This window comes from Sinocyclocheilus anshuiensis, unplaced genomic scaffold (genome assembly GCF_001515605.1).
Source record: "Sinocyclocheilus anshuiensis isolate Anshui unplaced genomic scaffold, SAMN03320099.WGS_v1.1 scaffold609, whole genome shotgun sequence".
Taxonomy (NCBI): Eukaryota; Metazoa; Chordata; class Actinopteri; order Cypriniformes; family Cyprinidae; genus Sinocyclocheilus; species Sinocyclocheilus anshuiensis.
Genome location: NW_015541011.1, coordinates 2063752 through 2085411, shown reverse-complemented (window position 1 = coordinate 2085411; position 21660 = coordinate 2063752).

Here is a 21660-nt window from a genome sequence, read left to right as displayed (position 1 = left end):
TAACAATGACGTGATAACTTTCACTTGTTCGCAAGCTTCACGCTCTCTCTCTCTCTTTCTCTCTTGTTAATTCTTTCGAATTCATTTAAATAAATATCATCTTGGCGCTACTTTATTTCACTAAAGAATTCCACCTCTAACGAGCTGTAGATAAAATAGCCTAACAAATGAAAATTACTGTTATTTTCCATTATTTATCCATTCAGTCAGACATTGTGCTGCAAATCATCCATGATAACCACTGTCCATGCTGGCAAATAATAATGGCCACTCGACGTGAATTATATAAATTTTAATAGCATGTCCATTCAAAACCCGAGGGTCTACCATGTGCATAGTAAAGTGATCAGATGGGAATTTGGGGCGAAACACAGATATCGGATACCAGTCGTGTCCAAAGTGAATGTAAACAGATGGGTCAAAAAAATCAGATATGGTCAAAAGATCGGATCTGTGCATTAAGATCTGCAGTGCAAACGCAGCCTTACACAGTGAGTGACGGATGTTTTGATCTAAAGTTCCCGCTCCAGCGGCAGCAGCCGAATCTGGAGCCGAGGGCCGTGGGGCTCCACTCACCTCCGTTCAGATGAACTTTGTCCGTAATATGATCCATGAGGCACTGGAGGACTTCAGGTGAGTTAACACAGATTTCTGAAGAGTAATCTAGAGATCACTTATTTAAATTAAAATGACTGTTTTCTATTGTAATACATTTTCAAATTTATGGAAATTAAAAAAATGTAAAAAACAAAACCGTAATTCAAACTATTAATAAAATATTCAGTAGTATCTCAATGATACAAAAATAACACTAGATTGTGTGTGTGTGTGTGTGTGTGTGTGTGTGTGTGGCAGAGGCGTATGAATGAATGGGCCTCTTTTAGAAAGCCAATGGATTTATGTAAAATATAATGCAAAGCGACACTGGTGCAACACTTTAACATCATTATACATGTATAATATATACTTAGCATTTATACATGCACACATATATACACCACAGAAATGTAGAAATAAGAAATTCAATACAACACATTCCTATAGCAATTACAAAAAAGTGTGTCCTAACTAATAGATTAATTCTAGCCTGGAGTTTCTCCTCAGCTCAAGATCACAAATGGACAAAATGTGTGGTACATTATAGGGACTTAGATCTGCGCGATCTTTCACACAAGCTACCTGCCAAGATAAAAAATGAGGAGGGGGGTGTAATTTAAAATGGCCAAATCACAGTAGGCCGCTCAATCATATGTATCGATTACCTGACCTTTGAGGTCACCGATAGGGTAAACATGCTTTTGATCAGGTGACTTAAATTGGCAACTGCTGGGCCAGAGAGATGACCAAAAGAAATCGCTCCCTGTGTGGTTTCATTAGTAAAAGCCCTTCATGAACCATAAATCATCCTAATTTAAAAAGATTGTGCACGCCACATTTCTTAAATGTAAACAGGTAAATAATAGATATTATACTACAGAATATCTACATATATAACTAAGATGCCTTATTTATTACAATTTATTATAGTGAGTGTTTAACAAATAGTGCCTTTATTTAGAATAGAGTACATCAGTTGTTGGTGTAGTAAATTAGACAATTAAAAAAAAAAAAAATCAACAAAACATTATAATCAGCTCTGTTAAAGAATTTGTTTTTTCTCAACTACCTTTATTTTAGAAAGTGATACAGAACTGTGAAAATATATATTTTTTTCTATTTGAATGCATTTAGTATTCAAAAGGGTCAGCAAACTGATCTTTACAGAATCTTTTCTAACCAGCCACTGCTAATTACACTTTTTTTCCCCCCAATGGGTCCTCATTTTATCTACAGCTGAATTTACACTAATTAGAGTTTAAAAATAAATCCACACATTTGAAATGCCTCTGAATGGCACATTGCCCTCATCTTTTGAAGGTCTCATCATCCTGTCCTCCAGCTAAATTCTGCAAAGGGCAAAAATGAAACCATTTGTCCCTCCACATGACAAGGGCCGTGTCAGAGGCCAAGGGTGGCCAAAAGAGGCCGTTTTTGATAACCATCTCACCATATTGCCAGTGACAATGCAAAGGTATCACAACTCCTCCATTTACTGATGTCTCCATCTAAAGGTCACTACAGTGATGGGGAATGAAACATGACTAGACAATGGAGTGACTTTTCACCTCTGATCTAATGGCTGTGTTTTGGCTATGCTAAGAATTTCATGTTAAGCTGCACTTTTAATATCAATCTACATTATGCAAATAAAAAGCTTTATTTATTTGATAAAAAACATAAAAAATAGTAATGGTGAAATATTATTTCAATTTAAAATAACTGTTTTCCATTTTAATATATTTAAAAATGTAATTTATTCCTGTAATAAGAAAGCTAATTTTTCAGCAGCCATTGCTCCAGTCATGAGTGTCACATGACATTTATTGATCCCAAACTTTTTTACATTCTTACATCTTACATAGTGGTGGAACTTTAATGTACATGCCCCTGTGCTTAAAACTGAAGGGGAAATACCACTTAAATGCACACCACGTTTCCCCAAGCACTTCATAAAAGTACATTCCCACGACTGAAAATACAAGAGCTGACGCTAAACCTTCTTTTCATTCAGTGCGGGAAATTAAGCAAAATCCTGCTGGAGTCAAACACTCTCCATTGTGTGTACTGTTATGTATACGGCTACTGCGGTAGCTGAAGGTATCCTCTTTCCCGGACCGCCTGATTCCCCTGAAGAACTGTTGTCAAATGTCTCAGACACACCCGATTAACTCTGTTTGTCCCAAAACAGCAGATAGGATGGAAGTGGATGGACCAGGATGTTCACATCCTCTGTTCTAGAGAGCCTGAAGGGAAAATCTACACACACGGCTACGATACACAGCAGTTCAAGTCCATCTGATCTGAGCCTTTGATCCATGTGAGTCGATGGTATAATGCGTCCTTCATGCATAGCAGTTACCTCCTTGCCCTTTCCTGACCTCAGGTCTCCAGTCCTGAAGACAACTCCGTGTCGGTTTACACACAACGGAGCCGAGCGATATCACTTTACCGCCATCCCCTGCTGGGACACGGGCTACGGGGGCAGGGAGATCACCACAGTGCTGGATGTAATCTAAATCGAATAGTTTATACAAGCGACATATCATGATCTCACTAAGAGGTAATGCCAACAAACTCTCTAAAGCCGAAAGAATCTGATGACTACAAGCATAATACAATCAGCTTTGGGTTACCAAAGCCATTACGATGAATAATAACAAATTAGCAACAATAACACCAACTTGCAAGTCCTCGCAAGCGATCGACTGAGCACCAAGCTGCGACGCAGCTCTCACCGTACCTCCCGCCAGTCTGAAGTTTGCACATATTCAGATGGATTATGTTTTCTGGCAGTTAATTTCTTTCTTTGAAGTGCTTAAATAGCATGTCAGCCTGGATCTCCATATCAAAGGCGTATGAATTAAGCCATTTTCCCTCTACTCTTATTTTAAGGGAATACAGAGAAAAGTAGCCTGCAGTGATATGCTATTGTCAGCTTCTACAGAGGCTCTCTTTAAAGCAAGGGTAACATTGCAAGGGAGAAAATCAGCAGCATTCTAGTCAAGCGGAGAATGAGATCACTGAGCTTTTTCAGCGGGGTCAATGGGAAGGCGAGGCAGTGTCACATTTAAAATTCAGCCCTTTACCTCACACACTGGGCCCGACATAAAACCTGCATGCCTTTATGTAAAGAGATACCATCTTTAAGCCAATATGTTAGCTTTAATGAATGCACTGATCTCAGGTGAGAGCGAGGGTATGTTTGTGTATGTGTGTGTGTTTTTGGGAGCATGTGCACATGGGCTTGTGTCTTTTGCACCAGTCAAGCAGGGACAGGGTCAAAATCACAGAGGGAGTAATCCTATGTGTCAGCATGAAGACTGTTAGCTCCCACCATCACAACCTGCAGCTAAATTTACAGTGAAGAGAAGCCTGGCATAGTGGTTGCCTTTGATGGGCTTAATCTATGCACAACTGAAGTATGAGACTGCACACTAATGCCTGCAATCAGCAGTGAAACTCGTGTGAGCCAACAATGTCCTACACTGTCTTACTGCATCTATACATGGTGTGCCTGTCCCTGCAGGTAAATACGACTGAACATGGGGTATGACTGAATGCTAATAATCTTCGACATTCTATTTATTCAAGTGAAGACGGTTGTGTGGCACAGTGGGTAAATGCTCAAACTTGAGCATGGAACTAGTAAAGTCAAGGTCATCATGGGTTTAATTCCCAGGTAACACAAACACTGAAAAAAAGTATACCTTAAATGCACTGCCAGTCACTTAAAGTAAACGGCTTGTAAATAAAATAAGCAACAGAAAGGAATGGGAAAGGATAAGGTGGGAAAAATTGGCTCATGTTTGGAGATGGGAATCATTAAAACTTATTATAATGATTATTTCAGAAATCTATGAACACTCTTAATTTTAGTAAATTAAAAAAGGGGGGGCAGGGGTATATTTTTAAACATTTTTAAAAATCACAACTTAATCGGAATGGTACAAAACTTGGTGACCTTTGTGGCCCTTATATGTGACCACGAAAAAAAAAATCATGTACTCAAATAAGAGCGCATCCGGCAGAGCGCAAACCAGCTTCGATGAAGTAGAGCCTGGAGGGATGCCGGGAGTATGGCAAAGAGACGCAACGTTCCCTCAGGGAACCATGGTTACATACGTAACCTAGAGACGTTCCCCTTCAGGAACTCAAGCTGCGTCGAGTCGCTTTGGGAACGAGAATACCCACTTACACACACAGGCAGGGACTTGGTAGTATGGCGCAGTGGGTATTCTCGTTCCCAAAGCGACTCGACGCAGCTTGAGTTCCTGAAGGGGAACTTTCCTTTGTCTTGTGGTTTGACTGCAATCATGAGGCAAAAATGGACGCTTAAAAAAAAAAAAGATAAATAACCCTTAGCTGACTTTATTTAAATTACTTAAATGAACAATACCAGAGGAGTAATGGATTTTCACTAACAATACAAAAAGTTACGTAATATATTGAAATGTTGTTTTTTTAATACTACAAAAATTAGGGATGCACCGATACCACTTTTTCCAGTGCTCGCCCAATACCGATACTTTTATTTTTGATACTTGACGATACCGAGTACCGATACCAATATTTTTATTGCATCACAGGCTGTTAGTTTCACTTTCGCCTGAAAGTCGTGTATGCCTAAGGTTGAAAATAAATGATGTTTATAGTGAATGCCCCTATGAATGGTTTTAGTTTTACGATTTAGTTTTAATCCAAATGATGCGTGCTAAGTGAGCAAACATCAAAGATCACACAACAGAAGTGCACGCGCTCTCTCTGTCTCTCTCTCTCTCTCCATACCGGCTTATCACATGCTGTGTGGTATCGGCGTTTGGTATCGGGGCATTTTAATGAGTAAGAGTACGAGTACAGGAGCTCGTATCGGTATCGGTGCATCCTTAACAAAAATCACACAGTTATTTGTAAGCTGTATGTTTTTTTTTGACTAAAAAAAACTAATTCATTCGGGATTTTGATTACATTGATTGCGCTGTATTTTTTATAAACCAAGTCTAAAAAGCAACGTCATTTGGTGTGGGTTATTTATTATTATTATTAATTTTTTTTTTTATATATAGAAATGGTGAATAAGAACGATTCTCGTTACCCAATCCTAGTTGTGCTTACGTTCAATGTTTCTATTAACTGCAGAGAAGTCTTTAACTATGTCAGTCTTGTTGAATATTCAGCATTTCTACATGGTCCTTTGTTTCCTTGCCTCTTTGTCTGCCCTTCATCACAGGCCTGACCTGATCCCAAAGTTCAGAAGTAAAAGCACTAGGACAGCCCTGGTATGGCATGTCACAGTCTGTAGGTCTGGCTGCGGGTCCGCAGCCCCACTGGCTGTGTCCTCTGCCTTCCCCGTTTGCTCTGGGAGACCGCAGGGACACGGGGCCTGACACGACAATACTACAACTCAGGCTGGTGCCCTCTTTCATTCCCACTATCACACAGACCAGTCCCGTAGAGACGTGGCCACACAGAGACACAACCCTACCGGCTTTGACTGGGCCAAGATCCGATCAAGCCTGAAGGGAAGGGTCATCCTCCACCCTGACTTCAACTTGCTATGATCTTTGAGCCAAGTCTAAAAAGGGCCCCTGACTTGATTTGAGCAGACAGTGCCTTTGAAAGCTTCTTTGCATTGGGCCACTGAAGCCTGGAAAAGGAAAGAGAGGGGTCAGGCTGCACACAGGCAGGAAAAAGCAAGGATGGGGGAATGCAGCCGAAAACCATGCTTGGAGTGCAGATGGCAAGATGTTTTATGTGTGGCCTCAATGGATCATGTCAGTCTGGCCACTACACAAAAAGAACATGTAAACACGAGGTGCTTGCAAGAGTGTCCAAGAAATTGTGTGTGCGTGTGTGTGTGTGTGTGTGTGTGGTAACAAAACATTTTTTTTCCACTGCAATTGTGACCTGATCAAAGCACACACTGACTCGAAGGACTGGGAACCAGCACAACCCTGAAAAGCAGCCATGGTCATAGGTCAGTAGAGGGGAAGTAAAGATCCAAGTCCCATCCCATAGTGTGACACGCTGCCGTCACCCGCTCGCCCCAGAGGCTTAGTATCCGCGTTAACACTTCAAACACTCGATATCTTCACTAGACACAAAGGACACTTCTGCCTGCCATCATCACCATTTCTTCCAGGGAAAAGAGATATGGATCCGTCCCAAAGGTAGCAGGCAGTTGAAGTCGCCTTGATTAAGTCCAAGGTTTTGTTGTCTGACTTTTCCCCTGCTAAAAGCAGGACTTTTCCATGCAAATGGCATCACCTTACGTCTTTAATGTAAGCCAATTCGAACTAGCCTTTACAATAGGACAGTGGTTATTGTAAAGCACTGACAGGCATTTTCATGAAATTTAAATGAGTAGCTCTGGAATATGGCAGCAATTTTTTTTCCTACATGTATTCTTCTCTTCTATTCTTATCAAGGTTTATGATTCAACAAACAAAGGTACATTTTTTTATACAAACCACAATATTTGGTGACGTGCTTTGTTGGTTAACGCTAAAAGAGACAAGGCTTTGGAGAAATAACAAACACTGTAATTTGTTTTGTTGTACATCCATCAATTTCAACCCAGAAAACCTTGCAATAACTTCTGAATTATTACAGATAATACAGAGACGTTTGTGCACAGCAGTCTTCCACAGCTCAACATCACAAAACGATGATGTGACCTGAATTTAAGTTCACAGACTGTGCAGAAAAATAGAGGCTACACAACTTTACATTCAAAACTCAAAACAGGATGTCAGAGCTGTGACCATGTGGTTAGCTTGCAACATACTGAAATGTGATGCTCTAGTGGGCAATACAAGATCAAATCAGACTAGTGGTATTTCCTGATCTCTCTTCTGATCATTTCCTGCTATATATCATGCTTGTCTAAAAATAAAAAGCAATAAATGGCCAGTGATTATAACAAAAAAAAAAAAAAAAGGCAGCGGTACAGTCACTGCACTAACTACAAATATGAATTAGGAACACATCTGGCGAACCCTCCATTCGTCTGCAGCTGAACAACTGCTACGGCTCATTCATTTATAAAACAGGCACTGCAAGATTGTTAAACCTTGTCTGGTATGTGCACCTGAGTCGAGGGAGGTGAGAAAACACCTTATTTTATGGTTCACTTGATTCCGCCTGCACTAGCTGTCTGCATTTTCTCTAATCTTTTAACAGCCCAAATCCACAAGGCCGCCCACATTCTTACTGCAGCTTAGAAGCTGTTCCATTCTAGCCCACTTCAGCTACCAAAATCAGGCAAAGAATAGGGGGAAAAAATCATCAAAGGAATTGATAATAAATATATAATTGTGTGGTCAAAGAGTGTGTTTTCTCTCTGTGTGAGACCTCCCGAATGCTGCACAGAGTAGAACGCGCTGCAGGCAATCTTTTGATGGAAGGTCTCATTTTCAGTCTCCCGCTGTGCAATATTCAAGCCAGTCTAAAATAATACAGGACTCATTTCAGGACTTGGGACCTCTCGAATATGCTGACAATAACCAACGGCTGGAGCATCAAATGAAAAACAGCTTTTCACAGGGAGGGCTTGAGTGGCACCCAAAACCCGGGGAGCAAAGATCCTGGATCCTTGCTTGGAGATGTCACATAACGCCACAGCTGTGTTATTACCAGGCTTTCGCGATGCAGAGATTCACAAACGGAGCAGTCTAGCTTGCGCTAAATGCTGCGAGTAGTCTGTGTTCATTAGGCATAGTGAGTTTACAATGGCCTAATCATGAAGCACAATTTTGGCAGCGGTCGTGTTAAGTGACAAAAAGCATTTAAAACAAATCTATCATAACATCATCAGCATTCTTGCCAAATTGATCAATCGCACACTTAAATGAATTCCATTTTGCCTTTGATATGAATTAATGCTGAACAAACCAGATGTTGTATGTCCAACATTAGCCAGTTGGCAAAACGCTGCCTGATGATGTTGGAATATTTTTGGTTATAGCGTTAAATGTTGGCAGGCGGCTAATAACATTATGCATGTAATAATATTGCAATTTCAATATGCAAAATGCAATTATTATTGACAAACAATTTCCAGGTGAAAACGAGATCATTCAAACCATGCAATCACAAAATAAGAGTGAGAAAACTAGAAAGGAGGAGTGCTACATCTTATGTTACACTGGACAACTTTAGTGTGAGATTTTTAGAACTTAACAATCCTTTTCTCTCATCTTGGATAATCAAGCTTGGCCACATACTCTCCTTTTGGGTGAGGAAAGAAAGCAATTCGCCTGTTCTTCTTTCACACATCCTGAAGACTGCCAATCTCCGGCCCTCCTCTGTTGCACTTAGAGCTTCGAACACTCCTTTTGGGTGAGGAAAGAAAGCAATTCGCCTGTTCTTCTTTCACACATCCTGAAGACTGCCAATCTCCGGCCCTCCTCTGTTGCACTTAGAGCTTCAAACACGTCGCTGAGCCTTTTTAAACAGACTGTTATCCCTTTAAAGGCAAATCTTTTCAGAGCCATGTTAGATAAAGGACACTGATCTAATACAAAACAAGCCCCGAGAAACCAGACCACAGGCGCTCTGACGACCAAAAATGCCTGAAATGTTACTTGGCAACTATAAAGAGGAGACATCACTAAATTATAAAATGTAATATTAAATAGCAATCAATCAATCAATCAATCAATAAAATCTTAAAGGTTAAAAAAATATTTGGCCTAATAAGTAGGCCTGTCACGATAACAACTTTTTGTTGTGCGATATATTGCCCCAGAAATAATTGCTATAAGCGATATTATTGTTGTTTTAAAGACCATTTTATGCCACTGAATATATAATCATAATGTAACAGCATAATAATGCAAGAAGGCCTACACACTTCCAAATGACAACAAACGTTTAATTTTTAAGAATATTTAGATCATGGAAATTAAGTATCAAAATATGACATACTTTAAAAAACTTAAATAAATAGTAAATAAACATAACAAAAAGTGCAAAGTAACAAGTACAAAAAAAGAAAAATGCACAAAGAACTTTTCTACAGATTTTTCCCGGACCTTCTTTCTCTGTAAATTAAGGGTGCACACTATTGCTGAAAAAAAAAAACAATCACTACTTAGCAGTCAGATGTCCATATGCACAAAGGCACAGATCCCTAAACAAGGCCATATCTGCAGATTAAACTTTGTTTGTAGAAGCATTTTTTAAATTTGAACTAGCAACTCATGACACCACATTATGTACGAGAAGTTGCAAAAGACACAGGCGCAAGTGGAATGTATAAAACACGGTGACATTCATTTTTAAGTAAATATAATGGGCGATATATTGCGTCACCAAAAATTATTGAGGTCATGTACATATATTGTGTGATAAGTCGATATATTGATTATTGCGACAGGCCTACTAATAAGTCTAAACAATCAAGCAATAATAACCGAAACTATATGCATATTGGCCCAACATATGCTAAAATTCCCAAATCAATAGCTAAAATTTCCTACAAGGCTTTTATTTTAGTAAGAAGGTACACACACACACACACAACACAATGCTATTCAACATAAAATATGGCTTGAAACCATTAAATCTGTGCGGTCCCATCCTGTATGGCGAGGTGTCAGAGAGAGGTGATATCAGGCGGACGTGTTGCGACAGGCTGCTTCAAAGAGCAGGAGGCCACTCTCTCTTTTCTCTCCATTACTCCTAAAGCACCCGGCCACCCGGCTGCACACAATTACAACCCCAGCAAGCATTCAAGCAAACCCCCACCCTAACACAGGGCCAGTAATCAGTTAGATCTCAGCATGCGTGTTCAATGATCTGTTATTAATGAATCAATCAAAGCTAATCAAGGTAAACCTCACTCTTCAAACAGGTCAGAACACAGAGTCTGTTCTACTCCAGAAATCTTTTCCTCTTGCCCTTCTTGAAAACAATCCGATTTACAGTACATAAGAAAATATCCATGTTTTGGGGATTTTCAAAATATGTATGTAAATTTGTTACGCCATACTTATAGTAGTTTTGCATTGAGTGGCCAAACTGGCCATTCACAAGAGACATTTTAAGTGTCCTACACCAGTAGCCTCGATTTACGGCTGATTTTACTGCCAAAATGAGCAGAAAAATAAAAATGCAGCACTTCATAAGGTATCGAATTTATCCACCTCAACTGTGTAAAATAAATCCTACACAATTGAGCAGAAACAATAAAATGCAGGCCTTTCCATCTCATTAGTGTACACATTTGTGAACCTGTTGTAGCATGTATCATAAAACATGATTCAAGATTAATAATAACAACATAAGAAGAAAATAACTTTAAATAACATCCAAATAAATGTGATGGCTTACAGAGGGAATTCTGTGAATTCCCCTTTAACCATAAATAATATAGCAAAAAATAAATAAATAAAAAAAATTACAACATTACAGACGTAATGACAGTTATGAGGGTCGTTATAGTTACTAGACATAACGACAATTACAAATGCGGACATTCAAACAAGAAAAGAAGCGGCAAAGGACAGGACGTTTCTGTTTGTCCTCCAAGGTCCCCATAAACTATATAACTGAATAGAGAGGAATCCGATAGATCCACTGAGCGGCGCTATAGCCCTTGAAAATGATGTGTGTTAGCGTGCGCGCGGGAAAGCTCCAAGGTGACGGACAGGGGCGAGGCACGTCACTGCTGCTGCACTACATGCTGCCATGGATAGAGAACTGCATCTGTCACCCCCCGAAATATATTATTTATTATTAATATATAATGCCATAGGATTGTGAGCTTTAGGCTGCTGGTGAACACCACACATGTCTGTTGGCATCCTTTGGGTTAGTAGGCTACAGTAGCATGTTTTTTAGTCTTCAACAAAGCTTGCCTCTGTAATGTTCATATAATGTACAGAATCATTGTGGCTTAGATAAGTGATTCTCTAATGGTTTTGCTTCAGGGCCCAAAACTATTGCACAAAATTGAATTTCAGTAGTTTCATGCAATAATACACACACAAAATACATTGTAGTTGTATTTGCTGTAGTCTGGACCATATTTCCTTTCACCTTGCATGGTTATTCATGGTTTTTGAGGATGAGGGCATCTGCCTGTATAGATTCGACCAAGTGACAGAATTTGCATTAAAATACTGTAGAGTTTGATTTGACTTCAAAAACAAAAGGAATTGGAAGGTTTTTCTCCTTCCTATTTCAAAAGTTGATAAGCTTAATATTGTGCAATCTGCACTATATTTGCATTTAATTTTTTGTTTGTTTTTATCTGTTTTCCGTGAAACTTTTCGAACTGTGACCCATTTTTGGGTCACAATCCACCAGTTGAGAACCACTGGTTTAGATAGAGACTTAGTGATTATTTATATTGCAGGCGGTTTACTGTAAAATGTAAAAGACTAGCACAGGTTAGCAGAAATGAGAGCGAGTGGGATACAGGTTTAAACCCATCAGAGTGAATTCAAGATGGGCATACAAGCAGATGGGATGTACAGTCTGAGAAGGGCATAGGGTCGACTCTCAACTTAGTGGCAAAGCTGTGGGCATTGCTTGTAGCTGTGTTTTTAAAAGTCTACTTAAGAAAGCAGATTGTTTGGTCAAATCAAACCCTTAAGACCATATTGCTGCAGTTTTTGCTTAGTCTTTGTCCAGAGTGCTACAGGCAGTGGGAGCAGACACCAAATGGTCTAAAAATTGTTATCATTATGTGTGTCTGGGGATGGGAAGAGTGAGTTACTTAGGTTCCTGAAAGGACAGATTGTCCTCTTTTGTCCTGCTAGCGCTTTCCTTTCTTGAACAGCTCTCACATTGGGGAGGAATAGAGAGGGTCAAATCTGTCCAGACACGTGCAGGTCTTCAGTATATGATGAGGCAGAACTGCTCTTGCAATTAATTTTATTACTCTGAAATTTCTTTTTGCATTGCGTTTATTGCTATTTTAAAAGGAGATCAGCCAGATATGTATGCAATCCCAAAGGTGTAAGCACATTTTTACAGCATTCTAGTTAAAAAAAAAAAAGAAAGAAAAAGAAAGAAAGGAAACAAATGCCTCCTGTTGTCTACATCCAGTTGTATTTACTGGGAACTGCTGTGAAAACACTTGCTGTGGTTTGGTGGATTAACAGAGAGCCCCCTAATGGAGTAATTACAGAGAACCAAACATCTATTTTTCACCCATGCACCACCATTACTCTCAGTTTCTCCAGCCACTCCATTGGAAGTCACTTACACTCCTTACAATGAGTTATCATTGACTGCCATTTAGACGTTCTAGAGCAATTTGTCTTACTGGAGCCATGGGCTGGCCTCATTGCAGTGAACAATCATTCTCTCTCCAATATATCAAACATTCATGGGGAAAAAGGGAAGAAAATAGCCCACAAACAGATAGCAGTGAGCAGCTAATAGATACTTCCAAGGAGGAAGACAAGAAAAATTATTGTTAAAGATTAATGAGGCAGGGACATGGCTGCTCTCTGCGGCTGGGATGAAGAGGAAACACTGCCATACAGATAGCCCCCCTCTCAGGAAGTCATGACCTGTCTGTCCTGTGGGCCGTGCTGGGGTGACCATAGTTACAGGCGGTAGTGTTCAGCACTTTTAAATATCATACTGGGAATCTTATAGCTGATTCGTATCATGTATTGTCAGATAAAGCATTTGATTTCAACTAAGGACTTGATATAGTAAACCCTAGCAGTGAGGAGCTATTATACACTTTATATATGTATTTATGTTTATATTTATATTTATATATGCAGAATCCGCCTTGTTTACTTATGTAAGGAAATGTCTGATTGCTGTTATTGAATGTTGCATATATTTTGACAAACAAGCTACATTGGTTCACCCTGCTGACTTGTGAAAGTGCAGGAAGTCCCCTTAAAACACAATGTATAATGGAAACACACAATTGATAAATGAAATGGAGACATACAGATCATTAAAATGAGGAATAGATGAATTTGGACATGTCCTTGGTTCTAAAATAGGCTTTTCATATGCTATAAGTAAACAAGATGTGATTACTGGTGGTGTCATTATGTAAGTTCTAATTTTGAATGGGTGCTAACCTTGATAATTTTTTGGAGATTGAGGTGACCCTTTGTCCTTTTTTCAAGTCTCACTACTGGCAACTATATAGAAAAGCAACAGAGCCATACACAAAGCAATCTGGGCTTCCTCTTCCCCCACTAAATGTGTTCCCGATGAAGGGTTAATGGTGTACTTAACTTTGTGTTTTGTTAGATTACTCTTTCTTTCAGCCTAACACAATGACAAATAACCATTATTCTTTTTTCCTTCTCTGATAATCGGGACAACTGCAACATTTTTTTTTACCAGCGCAAGTAAGACCATTAATCCTGGACGATTTTGCAGATAAGTGTTGACTGCCAAGTAATGGCCATGTCACTGAGGAAAAGAAAAAATATGTGAACAATTAAAAATAGACAGCCATTATCTAGAGCATCCTCACTTCCCATTCACATATCATTGGTTTTATTTGGAATGATCTTCACACAAACTACAAGTACAATTATGGAATCAATGTCTTATTTTAAACAATGGGATCGTTTTAGGATATATGGGGTTATAATATTACACAATCTGATCTGGGGTACACATTTTTGGAACCTAAATTAATTAATTATTATAATTAATTACTATAATTGTACTTTTCCTGATTTATTTGTTCATTAAATACACTTACACACTTAGAGGGAGAGAGGTTATGTAACAAAATAACATAAATCAAAATGTCTTGAGAGATTGAAGTGCTTTAAAAGAATCTAAATAGTGAGATTAATATTATTATGTGTAATCACATATACTTTTATGCTTAGGTTTATTCTAACAGAAGCATATCCTTAATTGCCCTTTGTACAGAATGTGATTTCTTTCTTGTTGAAAAGGTGATTGAAATTTGTTTGCTGTGATTGTGACATTCTGATAATTAAATTCAAATAGAAATTACTAAATTAATCCAGCATTCTAAAATATTATTATTAATAACAATAGACGGTTTACCAATAATATGAGGAGCACTTCAGTGTAATATATTATATGCTGTAAAGATTAGGAGTACACCATTAAAGACAGAATACCTCTTCTAAATGTAAAGTTACTAATACATAATGGAGTATATAAGCTCTTTTAAGATGCACAATTAAGAGCCAGTGGATTACGTGAGCAACTTCTCTTCTCTTCTCTTCTCTTCTCTTCTCTTCTCTTCTCTTCTCTTCTCTTCTCTTCTCTTCTCTTCTCTTCTCTTCTCTTCTCTTCTCTTCTCTTCTCTTCTCTTCTCTTCTCTTCTCTTCTCTTCTCTTCTCTTCTCTTCTCTTCTCTTCTCTTCTCTTAAAAAAATGCACCCCCCTACCCAAATGTACCGCCGAAATAAGCCCATTATGTAAACACTATTGAGTATTCTGTGGCTTCAACATACCAAACACAGCAAATGTGGGCCGAGGCGCACTTCTTAGCATTTGATATTCTGCATCATTGTGGCCTGAAACTCTATTTAGATCAAAGAGATTGAGAAGCCCAAGTTTCAAATCCTTCCCAAAGCCCATTCTGACTACTCTTTATTTAGCTCATTGGCATTCTGACCCCATGCCTCAGAGACTTTGAACCCTCAAAGTTTGGAAAGCTGAATTGCTCCTTTAAACACATTATCAGTGGGCCAGATTAAAGAATATCACTAAGCATCTTAAGGTTTTAGTGCAGTGTGGCGGTATGGACCGAGCCTCCGGAGCCACTTACTTCCATATACTGTATTATGAATGGCTGAAAAAACACACCAGAGGGGTTGGTGGGGGAAAAAAAGCCTCACGCTCATGGTAAATTAAGTTTGGGTTAAATGAAATAGAATAGGAGGAATGATCTAGTAAAAAAGGAGTAAAGGTTAAAGGGAGACTGATTGCTGTGTTTATTGTTATTGCGGATTTCACAGAATTATGCCGTTCCTGGTAGTTACGGAGCATATGTGGATTTACAGTGTGGCATTTTATTTCCAGGATTGAGAGGTAAATGGAATATTATCTGTCCTAGAATGCCTAGAATCTGTAGTCACCGTACAATCATGTCCAGATTTTCAGGGTACTATCAGTTTCAGACAAAGCGCCATCTGTGAGGTGCATTCAGTCTAGAGCACTGTGGCGATTGTCATGATGCGAGAGATACATTTTTCCTCGGTCTTATTTGTTTTCTTGGTATACCCGAACAACGGCAAACATACAAAGGGGATTTTGAGACGTAAATCCTTTTTTTTTGGGGGGGTGGGTGGTTTGATAAAGTGCAAAGATGCACTGCATTGAATGTATGTGTTTGTTCTCCTGAGCAGCTCTCACACCCTCTCTCCCTCCCTCCCTTCTTTTCTTTCTCCTCTTCAGTCTCATCAGCCACCGTGATTAAGATTTGGCACCTTGGACCACATTGTCTTCATTTGGAAATATTTCAGCTGTATTTGTGCCACTCGGAGGGAAAAAAGAGATAAAGGAGTAGAAGGGGAAAAACACACCCTGTTGTGTGAATCCTAGAAAGGCCTTGTACCCTGCCATTCATCCTATTCGCTTCATCAGCTGAGTCTAATTGCTAGAGAGGACAGGAGACCCAAGGCCGATTGTTCCTTATCCTCTTTGGAGCCTTCTGAGGCATGAAAAGCGAAAGGCCTGCTTTTGATCTTTTTTTTCTCTTCTCTCTCCTCTCCTCTTCTGGTTTTCTTTCTCTTCTCTGTCATCCCCTGCTATCCTTTCCCTCCGAATGACATTCTCCTTTCACACCCTTGCCCTTTTCTCCATCCACGCAAAATAATTATCAAGCTCTGCTTCATCAAATAATGCTGGAGATAGGAGGTCACGGCAGGGAGGGCCAGAGGTCTAGAGGGGCGACCCTGAACTGTGGAGAAGCTCCTAGCTCATCTTAGCGGCATGCTCCTTAGCTCAGGGCACCTTTATGTACCTTGACCCCGGTTTTCGTTTGCCTCTCTTAATGAGACCCTCTTACACAGCCAACGTGGTCCCGGCCCTGCCCTGTTAGGGGGCTCCGTGGTTGGGAGGCCAAAGTACAATAAGACACAGAGGCCATGCTCAGACAAGGGTGCATCTGTGCTGTCTTATTAAGGCCTGAAGAAGACCTCATGCTTCTCAAAGTCCCACAGGCTCAGAGACTATATCTATTGACACCTACTTGTCCTCGTATTTGCAACGCCTTTCAGTGGAGGGCCAGTCTACGCACACAAGTTCTTATTAGAAGTAATTTCAGGCAGCTAATTTAGAGAGGCAAGTGCTTAACTTGCTTTAGGTGACCGTGCGGGCCACAGTGGAAGTGGGTGAATTTAGTGCATACAAATTCTTTAGACTCGAAAGATGACAAAAGATGTCAAAGGCCAAACCTGTCAGGGGACGAAAATAGTTCTTCAGATAAAGAATTGTGCACAGCAAGTATGCGGACACTTATTCTCAAGCTTCAGCCACTCTCACAAGCACTTATTATGACAATTGTGTAGGAGTGGAGTGGCCGATTTTTTGTTGGACGACATCTTGTTTTTGTGTACAAGCGGTCTGTTGATTTTGCTTAAAATTTTGAAAGTAGTTTGAGTAGATATTATGATTTACCATGCAGAAATTGTGATAACTTGTATTAAGGGGTAATTTATTATCTTTTTTATGATTTATAACTATTACATATTGGAAATAGTAAACTGTATTCTAAATGTATCGTAAATTGCAGTCAATTGTGTGTTCTAAAGTAACAAATCACATGAAAATGCAATTAACCCTTTGCTTAGCTCCACCCCTCTTGGTTACTGTTGCTAATTCTGGTGAGCTGTATTGAACGTCCCATAGTTATAAACTAGAGATTTATGTGATTTTTAGTCAAATGTGCTCCTAAAGCACTAAAAACTAATTGGATATTTTTCTTGCAGGAATTAATTGTGACATAAATTGAGCACTTTTATCTGCCGAAATGGTTAAATTACGCAGTAACGTGATTAAAAACAGAGGCTGCTAATAGAGCCAAATGCTTCTCACAGTTAAAAAAAAGAGCCTAATTTGAAAGCAATCACATTAATGTACGTGAACAGAACTGTTCCTAACATTTCAAACATATTCACTATGGTACTGTGAACTTTCTACAATCAATCAAATTACCTAAATCAATACACAATTTGAAAGATTTATTGGAAAATATGAAAAAACAAAACAAAAAACGTATCCACATTTATTAATGTATTTTTGGACAATTACCATAAAATTGTGTTTAAAATTGATAAAGACAGATTGTCCATAGAGCAAAAGCTTGTCTGAGAAAATGGCAGAATTCAACAGTTGCTAAAGTTGAATTGGTCAGTAACATTTTAAGGCAAGGTTTAGCAGTCAATTGTGTATCACTATGACCAATACGGTTTGACATGTAGCACTGTGCTCAGATTTCCACTGGTTTACTATCCGAGAATACAAGCTTTCCCCATTGTTCTGTAGAGCTGTAAATCTGAAGTCTTTTATTATAAAGAGGAAACCTGACAGTAAAAACAATAACTAGTTGTAAACTCTGCTGTGCTAGCAAAATGCATAATAAAGAATAAGAAGACAGAAAAAAGTATGGAGCAAACAAACAAGACGGCAAACAAAAACCTTTAAGCAATCATGTAAAGCACGTCGAACATCTGAGCACTGTGTGAGAACAAAGCGGAGACCCTGTCAGCCCATCGATCTGCTCCTGAAGGCATTCGTACGCACACACATATCTACATCCACAAGGCTCCGACTGCACCCTGTATCTCAGAGAATGCCTGTATTGATCTGGCCCACTTCTGTAGAGTTAACTCACTGATAAAACCTGACCACGGGGCTTCCATGGGCCCAAGAGCATTCGGGATGCTGTTGAAAAAAACAACGGGAGAGAAAAAAGGATGAAACACAAAGCGAGTGGAAAAAGATCGCTGCCTGTACGTCCCCTCAGTCTGGAGAGACGAAGCTCTTTGACAGTTGTGTCTTTTTGGCTGGCATTATTTATATATTTCTTCAGCATTGTGCGCTTTCAATGCTGTTGACTTTACCACGTGGACTGACAAGCGTTCGGAGATGTTGCGCATATTGTCATCTCCTCGAGTGCACCCACTGTAATTTCTCTTAGAAATTCACAGGGATGTGAGGAAAAGCAGATTTTTTTTCTTCCCCTATTAATGCGAAGGGTTGGTCAGTGCGCCTGTGTGCGTCTGCATCTCGCAACGTGTTGCTTGGGCGAACGCTTGCGTGTGTATGCTTGAGTGCATCCAACAGTATATGCCAGTGTGGATGTGTGTTTGTGTACGTGTGTGAACGTGTATGCGTGTTGCCATGTTAGAATGTGCAGCGTTGTCATGTTTGTTACATTTCATGTGGGAGGGTCTGCTGAGAGGCAGGCCATCTGTAGTGTTCTGAAGATCGACATGTTGTAAAATGCGATCGGAGAGTGTGGAGACTCAACTTGTCAAATCTTGGCACATAATGAGGCAGAAGGGAGTGAAGGCAGGAAAAAGATTCAGAGATAAACAATTAGATTAATCCCAGCGGTAAAGGGCACAGACAATGGGAGGACTCAAAGAAAAAACTAAATCAATATGGCAACTGCTGAGGACACAATGGAGTACAGTGAGGAAGAGACTAACACTTATTTCTCAGATGAGAAGACATACAGACACGTGGCAGAGGACGACTTGTTCACGACTTGTTCGAATCAATACCGGTGTCAGCACCGGATGTGCTACTGCCTATTCCTCGCACGTTTTCCGTCAGAGAAGCCTTCAGACATTATGGAATATACGGTAACATTGCATACCACAAAAGCACATCCCAAAAAGCCCAAACAAAGACTTGGGGATAATGAAGTGAATTAGGGGCCACAATCGCCTCCAGCTACAGCCAACTGATGATCTTTTAGGAGGAGAGACGTTGGGGACCGCAGTGCTTTCACACCCCCTGAGTCCAAACATAATGGAGCATGATCTGCAGCCACAGTCTGGGCCGTCTCAGCCCGCCGCCGCCCCTCTCAGGCCCTGCCCAGACTCGCAGGTCTGAACAGACATCTCAGGCACCATATCCCAACAAATCTCACAGGGCTTCCCGTGCCAGGGCGCCGGGGCCCGACTGAAGCCGGGATGTCCTATGTGCTAGCAGGAAAGGGGGGTGGATAGACTGAGTGAGTGAGTGGTGCTGGCCCCGGCTTACCCCACAGGGACGCAGAAAGGCGTTGACCAGAAAGGTGTGAGTCGACGACGCAGCACCCCGCCCATTGTCATGTCTCCAAGGAGGCTGGTACACCGTCAAGTCATCGGCAGCGTTCCAGCGAAAAAACATGAGGAAGCCAGGAGTGTCGGGGACCTGTATGGACTATCGGCCCAGTCCCAGGGAGAGAAGGGCCACTGCTCCACTGACCTCCAGAAACCTGTCAATCTGTCATCCCCGTCTGGGGAATTAAGAGGGGAGGGAAGAGATGGGGTGGGGGGCATATGTATTCTTGCTTGTTGTACTTAGGACCAATGCACACTATCTTTACCTGCGGGAATGAGATGACTGGAGAAAAATCTGCCAAAGGAAGAACTTGTTAACATATGCTGTGTTATAAATTAACATAAATGTTTATTGCGGGAATGCTTTTCTGCTTTTCTTAATTGTTACTATTTTTGTTTAATGCAACATGCATAATATAATGTGTTGATTATTACAGGCATAGTCATTATTTCACTTGCCTGGTTCACTTTTTTAAGAACGAATAAATAAATAAAAATGAAATAAATATTAAAATTGATTTTGTAAGGGAAGAATTTGAATCTTCAGCATATGTTTCGGTTGGAATAAAATTAATTTAAAAATAATTTGTTAATCTGACTAGAAATACTTGCTCAACAAATCTCTTCTTTAAACAAAACATTGTAACTCTAAAATGGCAGGATGCTAAATATTAATTAAATAAATACAAATTATATTTTTTGTTGACTATTTTGTTGACTCTTTGCCGGTTAAGTATATAATAAAAATGAGTATAGGCTTCATAATACTTGAATCTGTGTATTTTGCACAGTCTGCTGCAGTACTGATTTAAAATTCTGTATTGTCAAAGACAAAGAACGTTTGGTGTGAGTTCCACTGCATTTGGTTGCTTTCCCAAGGGACACTAACGATTCTGTTTCCCTTCTTCTTTTTTCTCTGTTTCTCTTTCTCACCCTCTCTCCCTCTCTCTTTCTTTCAGCCAAAGAGAAAGAAGATATATAAATGGTGTGGTGTTGCCTCTTTATGTTGAGAGCAGCAAACGTGACACCTCCCAGACGGGGAGATGGTGAACCCTAATAATACCAACCCATACAATGGCTCTGATAGCCCAGCTATAAAGCAATCGGGGTCCCAGGCATTCCAAATCTCTTTAACGCCCACCCTACAACAGTCTGGAAGATGGGTGGCTGACCTGAGAGCTGTCAATCATGCTGCCGTACCTGCTGGAGCCTGGGAGGAGTAGAGCCAAGGGCATGCAGTCCATCAGATCTGTTTTCACACTCCCCACACTAGCACTGCAAGCGTAACCAAAAAGACAAAAAACGCCCCACTGCCCTACTCTTAATTAACGAGTGTGGGCAAGACTGAGGTTTGTTTGGAGAAGGGGAGGGCAAAAGATACATGGGAGCGCCGAATCCCGTAGAGACAGAGAATAACCTCTTCCCTTGATTTTGGAATAAGGCATTGATTTGTCATGCTGTTTTATACAGGCAAGAGCTCTCCCAGTAGTGCGCTACAAGCTTGAAAGGAGGCAAAGAGACAGCTACGCAGAGAAAAGGAGAAATGTTAAGGCTAGTTCATTATCCGCTTGTAGCTCATCCATGCAAATAGATCACAGTGATACTGTGGTTATTAATGGCTTTCTCCTGTTTCCTCCAGGGTCTTCCCATCTGAAGCTCACCGGCTGAAAAGCTTCTCAGCTACTTTTCTTTTTTCACCCATCTACCTTTCGACCAAAGCAGTGAGTCCTTCTTCCTGTACTCTTTCACCTGCTGCTGTCGGTGGTTATGTCCGAGAGCAGTACAGCCTCAAGGGCTTCGATCAG